Source organism: Heliconius melpomene, chromosome 6 (genome assembly GCF_056956725.1).
Source record: "Heliconius melpomene rosina isolate 202511_hmr_F chromosome 6, ASM5695672v1, whole genome shotgun sequence".
In the NCBI taxonomy this organism is placed as follows: domain Eukaryota; kingdom Metazoa; phylum Arthropoda; class Insecta; order Lepidoptera; family Nymphalidae; genus Heliconius; species Heliconius melpomene.
In genome coordinates this window covers 6,537,026-6,550,774 of record NC_140394.1, presented here as the reverse complement: position 1 = coordinate 6,550,774, position 13,749 = coordinate 6,537,026, and the positions used below count along the sequence as shown (strand labels likewise).

The 13,749-nt window shown below is 31.0% G+C and overlaps 1 protein-coding gene across 1 annotated transcript in view; it reads right to left on the bottom strand.

Annotated features, from left to right (window-relative positions):
* Nucleotides 1-11,508, bottom strand: part of LOC146538246 (uncharacterized) — a 78,213-nt gene extending 66,705 nt beyond the window's left edge. The window contains exon 1 of the mRNA XM_085186421.1: nt 11,352-11,508. The gene's annotated coding sequence lies outside the window, so the exon portion shown is untranslated. The remainder of the gene's footprint in view (nt 1-11,351) is intronic.
* Nucleotides 11,509-13,749: the final 2,241 nt, after the last annotated feature.

Genomic DNA, 13,749 nt, shown 5'->3' with positions numbered 1-13,749 from the left:
TATATGCACGTATTCATTTATTCTTTATATAAGATTTGACTTTTATGATTGAGTGAAAAATTATAGAAGTTTCATAGAAGAAAACCATTACAAACTTATATTTGTAGTTAATTTATTACGGAACCTTCGGTGGGCGAGTCCGACTCGCACTTGACTGATTCTTTTTCTAATTTATTAGAGATTGAATTGTATTAAAGAAACATAACACTTTATCTAAGCTTCATTTTGTATAAAGGAGAAATCACTTTACACTTCTGTAAAATTAAAATACGAGAGCAAAGTTGAAGGTTCATAAGCGATGTGTGGGCGCTTGTGTGTGACACATGCTGATTGTTTCTTTTATACTCTGTAAAAGTGTCGAGCTCGGAACCGGGGAAAATTCCGCTTGATGCTTTAAAATAATGGCTGAATATTTTTCAACTTCAAACTAAAGTCAATATCAATTACCATATACATGTATACATACATTTATATTGGTACTAGCGGTCCCCGAGCGGCTTCGCCAGCTTGAACTATAGTAATATTTATTTAATATTATTTATGTGTATTTAGAGAATTGGTTATTTATTTCAATATGCTTATCTTAATACATATTATTATTATTTATTAAGTGTATTGCACACTAAATAAATCATAGTCGTATTTTTACTCGCAAAATTTGACGTACCTATATAATAAAAAAAAGTTTAATAATTATAATCTAACTAGATAGAATATCCGAAACAAAAGTAACTAATATGTTGCTCCACAGCCACCTCTATATTTCAATGAAATTCCCATTAAAATCTGTTCAGCTGTCCGGAAATTAGCCCGGATACGTCAAAAAATTATAATAGTTTGTTCATGTTATTCGTGTTTTTGTCACTTGAAAAAAAACAAAGTTATTTTGAAACCACAGACAGTCACTTTTATTTTATTTATATATTTGTAAAGGTATAATAACCATGAAAAAGTATAAGCCATACTAGATCTAGAAGCAATTCGATTATTTAAGTATTTGTAATAAACATAAATTCAGTTCTAAATGCGAAAAATATACCAAGTCGTAGAAATATTACCTCTGTGGAACTTAAATCGCGTTAAACTTTAATTGATATTGATTTTTCATGTTAGACGGCTGGGTACTCACTGTTTAATTTTAGTAGATAAAATAAAACTGTAAAAGGATTTAATTATCTCCTCTTTGTCATATTAGCACTGTATAATATTTTTATGCCTTAATTATAACATAGTTTATGATTCTGTATTTTAATAATGTTAAATAAATATTATTTTTCGGCTTTGCTTATTTTTTTGATAATTGCAAATATTTTATTTAATTGCTGCAATATTTTATACTTTATCAGAAACTTCACTTGGAAAGCTTTATGAAAACTTGCACCAATTTTGATATCTGAAATCGTAGATATAACACAGCGTGTGGCAGCATGTTGGCACAGTCCACCTCCGAGAGTAAAATACGAGTATTGCCGCAATACATTTAAAATGAAGAACAAAATTTTCCACTGCGCTTTTTTTAGTAGAGTAAAAATTATTGAATGATTTTTTACCTATTGAAAAATAAATAGTTATAAATCACCTTCTATAACTATTATTTTACGGATATTTAAGGTTGAAATAACCTAATTGTTCCAGATTTTGTCATTAAAATCACTTTGCGAGATATGTACAGAGAGTAGGTTAAAATACATCACTCTGCTATCCATTTTCTTATTATGTTTGTTCATTTTCTTATTAATTTATGAAACGTTAATATTTTTTTTATATTTATACTATTAAATTCTACTGTGAGCTTGAAACAATCACGCGTAAAAATGGCCACGACTACGTCGCACCACTTAGGAGCTATCTTTTTATACTTTACAGAAATTTAAAGAATATTTTAGAAATAAATTAATATATAACATAGATACATTTTATAAGTAAAAATCACAAATATTAAATGTCGCAAACAGGTAATTGAATCGGATGACAGTGTCGTTACCAAGAATTACAGTCTGAACTACGTAGCGCTATAAAAGCTGTAAGGAGGGTCATAAACAAATTTGTCAAGACGACAATAATACTGGTTCAGACTGAATCCACACATATTATTGGCAGTTTTTTTGTACATAACAATATTTTATAATGCTTTTTTTCACGCTGCATCCCGCACAAATCAGGATTCGTGGAGGGAACCTAGTGTTAAAACTCTTCCTATTTTCCGTAGAATTTATCGAAGCATTTAGGGTTTTTCCTTGGTGCCAGAGCTAAGAAATTAAAATATTAACAAATAATAATTAATTCCCTTGAGTGGGAATCAAACCCACACAACCGTCGTGTTACAGTCACATCCCTTATATAGCAGGCTCCACTTTCTGCTATAAATGCAGACATGGAGTGGAGGAAGTCACTCAATACGTAATGATAAGTCTTTTGTCTTGTCAGAGAAAAATGAAAGTGATTTATTTAATAGACTAGGGATCGAAGCTATAACCTTCACCCCTCTGCACCAAGATGGCCGCTTATACTATATTATACTATTATTATATACTATTAATATCATCAAAAATATACATTCGAGTAGGTATAATAAAAAGGCTTCAAATTACCATCCTAAAACAAAATTGAATTTTACCCAATAAAAGGTACACCCAATTTTCTTATCACATTTGATTAAATCTCACCGGGTTTCGGTTATGTTTTCAAATTTCAATATTATATAAGTACCTAGATCAATATAAGTTTTAAATTTTTTACAGAATATTTTACATTTAAAAGTTTGTGATTACTAACCTCAAATTCGAATCCTACGTTGAATTCCCATTGGATTCATGGGACTAATCGGATGGGATTCAACGTCAATCTATCATCCAAGGTTAATGACAGTACGTAGACCAAATGAAAAGCCATACCGTGACTGTAGCAATGCTTGATTTTTTTCCGCCATTTATCTAATTAACGATAATGTTTAATTATAATTAAATATGTATTACTTAATATGTACTTAACATGTATTACAAAAACAAATAAACAAAATAACATTAACAAATACCTAAAAAAACTTTACCTAATAACCTATTTCATATTACAACTTACAGATACGCCAGATTCCATTTTATTGAATGTGTATTTGCCCAGGATTATTGATGAGACTAATATACCGATATACGAGTATATGACAACTCACTGGATTCCCCGGAGATATGTTCCGTTCGCCTCGAATCTCGGCCACGCGGCCGGAAGTTGAGTAGAACGCTGATACAGTACTTGTATATTCGCTCGTAGTAGTGGAAAGTCGTAGCGACTGCACTCGTAGCGTTTGCTACGCCCGAAAGAGAAACGGCAAAACTTAGTTGCCACTTAGATTATGATTGTTTGAACTTGTGATTTAATTGCTTTGAATGATTGTTACTATATTTTGAATAACCGTACCGTAATGTACGAAAATATATAATTATAGTAAAAGTTTCTTTATTATATCCGTTTCCCTAGAAAATTATTAAACCAATTTTAAGTGGTTAGAAGCAGCTTAAAAATATTTATATTATATATTAATTAATATGTTATATAAATTTGGATTATGAAACAAGAATTGTCTTGTTTACTACGAACTATGCTCATACATTCATTACTATTATATGTATGCGACCCAGATTTTCAAAAATTTTAATTAACATAACAGGAGCGTTTTCAAACAATTTTTTTTTAGTATAATAAAATATTTTTAACATTTTTTACATACCTTTCTACGCACAGCGGTTACGGCTGTGCGTGCGTCTTACCTCAGTCAGTGAGGACAATTCCTTTTATATATATAGATATTAAGTATTATAATGAGCTACATTATAATACTTAATATCTATATATATAAAAGGAATTGTCCTCACTGACTGAGGTAAGACGCACGCACAGCCGTAACCGCTGTGCGTAGAAACGTAAAATTTGGACAAAAGTTTATTTTCGTAATCTGGACATCCACTAAGAAGGGATTTTGAAAAATTTTAACCCTAAAGGGGTGAAATAGGGGTTCAAAGTTTGTATGGAAAAAAAATTAAATCGGCACCGATTCTTATAAAATTTGAAATTCAGACTCTTAAAAGTATTTAATTGAACACATGTTTCATGGTTTTCTAGAATTCTTCCCCTAAGGGTGCAAATAAGGGGTTGAAAGTTTGTATGGAAAAATTCTTAAATCGCTACTGATTTTTATAAAATTTGAAATTTAGACTCTTAAAAATATTTAGTTGAGTATGTGTTTCATGGTTTTCTAGAATTCACCCCCTAAGGATGCAAATAAGGGGTTGAAAGTTTGTATGGAAAAATCTTCAAATCGCTACCGATTTTTATAAAATTTGAAATTTAGACTCTTAAAAATATTTCATTGAACACATGTTTCATGGTTTATTAGAATTCACCCCTAAATAAGCTAGCGAAGCTGCGCGCGTCCGCTAGTTTATTATAAATTCAAAATCATTTTTATAATAAGAATGACGAACGGTGGGATACGGATTAAAAGTGATTTTTCCAAAGCAAAAAAAATATTAATATATAAGCAATAAATCCCCTAATCTCCTATTTTGATAAGTAAAATTGGGATGCCATCAACAAAAATAAATCAATGAAGTTTAACCAACGTAAGATAGTAATTTAGAGTATTCCGTGAACTAAAGCTTAATGAATATATTTTTTTACATTTTTCTGGAGGGAGTTCCCACTTTTCGCCGAACTCTAGAGGCATTGCGTGTTAAGTGGTGGAATCTCGTTACTATAGCGAGGAAATGATAATATTAGATATTTTATTTAATCGAGTAGGAATCGAACCCAACACCTGCTGCGTTTACAGTCACACACTTGTGTCCTTACGCCACAACTGGCCTCTGAATGTTATTTATAAGCATATAAATCAAGTCCTAAGGCATTATTTAAGCAGGAATATTAAATATGCAATATTTAATACATATTACTTGTGTCTCACAAAAGCCATTGTGATACTAATCTTCCCTCACACATTCATCCCACTCTGCGTTTGCATCGCTTTGTATTCCATAAAAGATATAAGAACTCTTGAAATAAAATTGATGAGGATTTACAGTTCCATTTATCTTGTTAGATGTCTTTTTGTCTTAATGCCGCGTGTAGTACATAATCCTACATTTCATTTAATATATTTTAAGCTAGATATTTGAAATTTTTAACGTCTTAAAAAGGAATAAATACATAAAGGGTTAAATAAAAAAAAACAGAATACACAAAATACATAGAGGAGAGTTTATAAAAAAGATAGATAAATAACATTAGATAGTCTAAGCTACAAGTGTACACACAAACATTTGCATTGCAAATTTATAAATGGTATTACACTTGTCGATGACCATCACGTGTTCCATTTGTACACTTTTGTTTTTAGATGGCAAAATTATTTTAAAAAACCGGTCAAGTGTGAGTCTAGTATTACAAAGATAGATTTAAATTTATTTGAAGCTGTTTGGATTAGATTATTAAATAACTTTACGTATCTGTAACATCAAGCAAATATTGGTAAATATCTGTAAATAACACTTACATCACAAAAGGAGCCGTCGTAAATCGATAGGAAATTGCTAGGGCTAATGATCTATACGTTTATGACTGGCAGGTTTATTGTTGCTGGTACAGAGTGGATATAAATCGCTATAAGTAAACAGACAAGCAAGGTTAACTTCCATCAATATTTTATATTACAAACTAGTGGACCCGAACGCGGCTACGCCCGCTTGAACTATACGAATATTTATTAAATATATTTATGAAATTATTTACAGTTTTCAATAGACAGATGCGTTAAGCAAGCTCATTTTGGGTGACGTTTTCTAACAAAAAACTTTGCAAATCGTTGTTTAGCAATGGTTGTTATTAACATGGCGGAATAAATTGCATATCAAATTAATAAGTATTTTAATATATTGGTATATATCGAAAATATTACATATATGAGAAAAAAGTATCCTACGTTCATCCCGAGACCCTCAAGTATCTCTATATGAGTATTTTATCACAATTAAATTAGCGGTTTGGCCCTGATTGCGTAAAGGACAAAGAGACAGAGTTACTTTCGAATTTATAATATAGATATGGATAGATTTAAATAGAAAGAATAAACGCTGCATCTTTAAATATAAAGGTTTGTAGATATAAATATTTCTCGTTTTAGCGATAGGAATCCGAAAAGAAACGGACAGTTGCCGTCGTGAAATTCTAAATATTTTTTTCCCGATCACTGCCTTTATGGTAATAAGTTATTTATATGTACATAATATGTATTTACTTAACTCAGTAACTGAATTATATATTATCTTTTCTGCTTTAATCATAACAGTAAAAGGAACTTGTATTTCTTTTCTTTAGTAATCTTTTGTTTATAGATAAAAATGTTTAAAACACTTAGTTTGACAGATTCAAAATAATATTTTTAACAAGCTTTTACTTAATTACCCGAGTTAGTTATATATAGTTCTGTTAGTATGTGTGAAATCTTGCAGGTCAATTTTCACCACCGTTTTGGTTCCGATTAAGCTTTAGTTTTCATGAAAATGAAATTACATATAATTAATAATATTATAGTTTTTTTAAGATTATTATTTTCATTAAAAACATATATTTTTATAAACAAGTTGCACTAAATTTAAAATAATAGTTTTTTAAAATTTCGAAAGCTTGTACCGCGCAAGATATTGAATAGATTTAAATCGTACATAGATATATATGCTACCAAAAGATAACCGTAAAGAAAGAACATATGCTTTCTATATAACAATACTTTCTTATAATAATAATATTTTCTTCATCGTTTAACGAAAATAAAAATGTTTCAAAAAGAACAACAGGTTTTCTTCAAAGTAGGTAATGTTATAGCCATCAGGAGACACATTATAGGAAGTGTCCTCTTCTAACTGCCCTATAGTTACGCTTTACCCGAGTTTACTTTGAAGGGGACAGAATTCATTGAAGTTTTGAAACACATTCACTCGCTGCCAAAATAAAACGTTTAAAACTCCAACGAGGTTCTCATTGCGACAGCATTAATTATTTTGAAAGCTACTTACGTGCCTTACCTACGTCTTTGTAGGAAAATTTATACATTTTAGAAAAATTTGTTACCTAAATCTTAAATCTGATAGAAGTAAAAATCAAAATCAGCTTCACGCTGTATCCCGCACACAGCAGTGTAGGCAGAGGGAACCTAGTGTTAAGACACTCCGCTCGAAATTTCTGCGTGTTGAGTGGCAGAACTCAACGCCGCGTTTTGCCTCTACACCAGAGCGAAGAAATAGAAATATTATATTTATAATAATATAAGTGATATCAGAATATAATTATGAAAATCTGATAGTAATATTACAAATTTTTTTTTATTGTTTAGGTATAGTACTAAAAAACACATTAAATAAAAAAAATGTTATATAATGCAGTATTTTATTTTATAAAAACAAAGTAAAAACTGTGCTATACTACGTTTTTAGTAAAGGTAATGCTAATAATGTTTAGAGTGCTTTCGCTTCATGCACTATGGCTTGGAAAAGTACTGAAAATCTGTTAAGTCCTGCTAAGATTAATATACATGGGCTATCAATGGATTATCAAACGCATACGAAAAACAAGCAAAAAATATTAAATATATATTGAAGGGCAGATATATATTGAAAACTTTTCCATGCTTTATAAAATATCAAAATTAATTCTTTCCACAAATAAAAACATCAAAAATTCATAGGGAATTGTTGGCTGCTCAATTTGTCTATTCTTTTATTAAGAAAAGCTTGTTGAATCATTACAAAGATTAAATTCCGAGTTGTTATGCAGTAATATGCACAACAATGGATGAAGAATTTTCTTCTTTTACGCCTATTCTTTTAATCATCCGTTAATAACAAGACGACAAAAAATAATAATATTTTAAAACTGTTTCTTGTTTGTCGAAACCTTTATTGAAAGGTATTTATTAAATTATAAAATATTTAATAAACTTAACATATTTTTAAACAAAGATCTCATACAAAATGATATATAAATTAATTAATTAAATAAACAACACATAATACTTAATTAAAATAACTTTATTTTTAACTATGGAATCTGTTTTAAAAAAGAGTATGTAATTTAGCAAAATAAGTAAATAAACTATATAAATAGAATAATAATGTATTTAGGTATAATTTTAAGTAGTAAATTAATTGTAAAATAGTTCTAGTTTATAATTATTTACTTTGCAGTTTCTCAGTCAAGTTGTGCCCACATTAAGGCCGAGGGAGCTTAGCAGTTGGAACTGGCATCCTATTTAACTATTTATCTCGGTCTCTGCTTGTAAATCTCTATTACGACCGTTTCATGTATATCTAACTGCCATTTCTATTTTATGTACTTTTGCCAGTTTAATCCGATGTAGTCGTCATATCTTTTAATATTCAAAACGGATATTTTTTAATATTTTTTTCTTTTGCTTGTAGTCTAATTTATTATTTTATTAAAATATTATCTACTTAGTAATAATTTCTAATCCTCATAAAAATAAATAAATTTCCATCGCATGAAACTAGTTCTAAAAAAGTCTATCACTTTTTTTTATTTCTGGTACTCTAAGTTCACAAAATAATAAATGTATAAAATAATGAGAAAATATATTTGGCAGAAGAAGAAAAATACAAAGACCATACCTATTTTGTATAAATGCCCCCTGTGCGGCTTCGCCCGTTTCTTTTTTACCACGCTTTTATTTGGTCGAGCTTTAGCTAACTAAGACCCTACGTAATCAAATCTTAGAATCTGAATTACACGCACTTCTATTTGTTGTATCTTAGAGGACAACTCTTGGACGCACTTCTATTAGAGGACAATGCAATATTCTGACACCATCGCTAGTCTGACGATAGAACTGGACGATGGCTAATGGAATGGAACCCAGGACTACCTATTATTAATATTGAGTTTGTGCTCTATAGTATATCGCGTTTTTACTTTTTTTTAAGTATTAATTATCATTTAAGTGTATTTAGGAAAAATAAGTAGGTTATGTTAGTATCGTTATCTTCTATTCTATATAATAAATCTTTTTTTTATTTTATTTATTTTCTCTATTCTATTTCTCTGTATATACCTATGTGTATATCTATCTTCGTACGCGCACACGTCTAACGGATTTTCCCGCGTGATTCCCGATGCCGCGGGAATTTCAATATAAAAAGTAACCTGTATGTCGGTCCCCAGCCTTATATGTTACCTAATATATTTAGTTTCGCCACTCTTTACGCATTGTCTCTAAAATTGAGTGCATGGGGAACGGAGTGTCTTATCTCTAGGTTCTCTCTACCTACCATAGGCATATGCAAGGTAAGTACTAGGTATATGAAATAAACTTATTCAAATTTTTCAATTCATTAAGAAAGGTTTGCTTTTCATGAGCTTCCTCCGTTCACAGACGAATGCGTACTCTAGAGGATTCGGGAAGTTTGATATTCGCACATAATTAAGTTGGCGAACTTAAACGAATCCGTTTAATTATAAACCCCAACCTTCCGTCCTGAGAGGTGGCTAATTGCCGAGCTTAGCGGTAATTTAGCCCTTGATAACGGGACTAATTTGCACGATAGTTACTCGTCTCTTGAGTGCAAATAATAGTTATATAGAATATATATTTATTTAATTAACAAATGTACTCTTTTGCTTAAATTCTACATTGATAAAAAATTATATAAAAATTAATCCTAGTTATTTGAAACAAAATATATATATATCTTTTTTTTTACAGATTTATCACCTCAGCTATTGACTTGTTTAGGTTTAGGTTTAAAAGTTTTTTATTGCATTATGACTTTTAAAAGATTTTACAATAAAGTATAATAGTGAAAACGTACTCCTGAATAATTTTATTATTGTCAAGAAAAATGTAATATCAACAATATAATTTTTAAGGAAAAGGGTTCTTAGATTATGTAATGCTGCGTTACAATATGTAAACTGCTATTTACAAAAACAAAGCCAGGTTCCGAGATATGCCTTATCAAAAGAGGAAAACAATGCTTACTAAAAGAGGGCTTCAGAGACTCTTTGGCCATCGCAATGTCCACTCCTAATCCCATCGAGACTACTTGGGACAACCAAATTTCCATAAGTCCTTTTTGCGGTTACAGTGACACAGTTGCTAGAAATTACGGACCTTACACCGTCGAAAATTGAATATTAATTACGCTTTCATTAAAGAGGAAAGAAGAGAAATCAGAGAATATAATTTAAACGATAATAATATAAAATATCATTTTGACATGAACTTCAGGGCTTCTTCTAAGGTATTATGGCGAAGAAACAAGGTAGATCGACATTGATAGGTCTAGATTGAATATGTAAATTTAGTTGAGATTCCCAACGTAAATATATACTTTAAATAATTTATGTGTTTTTAATATATACATAACAGTAAAAGCAAACAGCTATTATCTAAAGTACAGATATATATTTCGTATTTCATTACTTTACCTACATGATGTTGATACGCAACTGTCAGCATAACCTAAAATGTAGTATTGTTTATATAAAGTATCTTTATAATAAAATATGGTTATAGGAGGTACTTCCTCTCTGGTATAATATACATATATATTATGCCAGAGGAGATACTCCTTCGATGTAACAAGTGAAATTATATGAATTATGTGAATTTTAAGTATAATATTATTTATTTTCTGAGTCTGTGGTTAATTTAGATGTCAAAAACTTTTTATTTATTTTTTATCTACAGTAAACATGCATTATATTTAAACATAATATGTATAGAGAGCAACATTTAGAAATGCTATTTGTATATAAAATATATAAAACAAACTTAAACTCTTTATTCCATGTACAAGAAACAGGTTTCTTCTTTATTTATTTCAACATATGTTAATAAAAACGAAGAGTGCGGGTTTGAAGTTGTCGTACAGTGTTATAATATACCGAAATTATATTTAAATTTATTTTATGTTATGAAAAATAAACTTACCAAGAACTTTCTTAGAAAATGGTAATCAAAATATTCTTCACTTTCCTTCCACTTATAGGCTTTACACCGTTTTTAAAATCAGCTTCATACAAATAATTAACGGCATTTGTAAATAAAACATGCGATATTGATAAAATATCAAAAGCTCAAAAAATCCGTCTAAAACGCGAGCTTATTCAGTAAATAAATAAAAAGGCATTTCATTTAGTGATATAGAGTTGCGGGGCTCTACCCCGCAACAATTAGGTAAATCATCACTGAAAAGCGGGTCGCGGTGTTGATCACTGTGCTCCACAAGAGCTTTCGCATATAACCGAGTGTTCAGACATTACGAGGGTTTAGTTTAGTTAGTGCTTACCATTTGTCATGTTAACGCGACGTGCTCTGGCCGAGTCGCGAGTGGCTCACACGAGCAGACTGTTGCTCTCGTCCGGGCGAGAATGCGTGCGCAACCCGAGCTCGAACCCCTCTCCCATGCCCTCCTCCGCAGATCAAAAGCCGCCAACGCTGTACCTCACGCTTCAGCCGGTGTATCTCTTTGTCTTGAGACAATGAGCGCCGCTGATGAAGCTGTTACGGATTTCACTTATCAATTTCAATGCTGTGTACTAGCCAATTGGCTTCTGTTATTACACAAGTTTATTAAGTAGACAAAAGTTGTAATTAGGTTTTGCTTTTTGGCCTTATTTAAATTAAATATCATATTATTTTTAACCTTATTTTAGTGTATAATATTTGAAGTATAATTTCTTACTTAACAATATTATGATATAGGTTCGCATAATACTAACTTGAATCATATAATTATGAATATTGTCACAATCCTTGTATCCAGTGTCGTTTAACCTAGAAAGTTGTAATCTAGCTCAGTTGTAGTGCGTGTTGACCTAAATTTATGCCAGAATATATGTAAATGCAAAATAACATATTAAAAATTTTGTTTTACCTTTAGCTTACTTCAATTTATTTATTTCTTTAATATTTGAACGTTAACATGTAAAACAATGGTATATCTACGAGTACTGTACTTTTAAAGATAGACAATACAAGTTGTTAATACATATGTATTATGTTCCTAGTGAAACGACTAGATACAAATATTTTTATAATGATGAAATATCATATAATATTTTCTTCGTTATTTATTTACCATACATAAAAGTATTTCAAAATAGTTTTGTATTTTTTCAACTTGTTCACCACTGCTGCTGAAAACTTTACGGAAACAAAAGGATATCCTTTACAGCCCCCGGGATTTCAATGCGCGACACTTTAAGTCTCTTGTTTTCTTCCTGATGTAATCATTAGTATGACAATGAACACTATCACAATCTGTTTTCAATGCAAAAAAAAACATTTTCTACATTAGCAGGCACAATTGGGGGGTATCGGACATCATGGTTCAATCCAACTCCGGAATATGGAGTTAAACCCCCTTTTTCTTTTCACTCATCACTGATGTGGTCAGCGATCGCAGAATACCGCCCAAGCTCAAGGGGCTGATATACAAAAGCATCATCCGACCGGTTCTTTTATACGGCAGCGAATGTTGGACAGCTTCACATCACGGAAATGAAGATGCTGAATGATGGATGTGCGGCATAACGCGGTGTGATCGCATACGTAATGCATTCATTAGAGGCAGTTTTGGGGTTCGTGACGTAGCGGATAAGCTCCAAGAGGGTCGCCTGAGATGGTATGGCTACGTTGCGCGCCAGCCTAGGAAATATGTCGGATGGAAGTGCATTGCTATGTTGCATGTTGCCCAAGAAGCGCTGGTTGGATGTCATGATGCAGGACATGCGAGCCAATGGTCTAACCACCGAGGACGCGAGGTCTGACCGTACCAAAGTGGAGTAGGTTGCAAGGAAGCAGGCAGACCTAAATTATTTTTATGAGAGACATGAACCGTCTATCAGATATAGATCGAAAAAAAACCTCTTCAAAAAAAATTGTACCGCAAACTGACAAAAATTTTCAGCATCAGCTTAATTGTCTTATCAAATAAATATGAAAGAGAAACAGTAAAGGTATTAACGATTTACGAGGGTTAGGGTCTGACCAGCGTCTTTCGGTAGTCTTAGTGATAAAACCAACTCGGTTAAGTTACAGGATAGCATCTCCCACGTGGTCTTGACGATTTTGTGACACACCGACAGCTGCAGAAATAATTTATTAACATATATATACATATGCAAAAATAGCTCGTAAAAAATATGTAAAATAAGACATGTTAATAAAACTCGTTTCTAGGTATCATTAGGCTTTTTTTTATTGTTTATTTTTTTCTTACATTTGTTTCAATATTTTTTTTTCTTTAGACAATAAAAATAAAATAAAAAAAAAGAAGAGAATATAAAAAAGAAAAAACATTATGCTTAGCTTTAGTTTAATATTTGGTTTTTAAAAATAAGTCATGTATATGAAAAAGTAATGTATAATAATTATTGGCCTATATAGCAGGATAGGCAGAGAAAGCCTAGTGTTAAAACACTCCGCTCCCAATTTTCCGCCGAATTCTGGAAGCATTGCGTGTTGAGCGGCAGAACTCACCACCGCGCTTTTGCCTCGACAGTGACTAGAGAAATGAAAGCAGCACATCGAAATCACAATAACCTAATGAAATAATTAATTTCTTCGAGAAAAACTGCATAACAAATAACATACGTAATACTAGTTACGTTACGTTAAAAGAATGAAATACAAAATTAACGTACTGAAATCTTGCAAAATAATTTTATTAATATTTTTTGTTT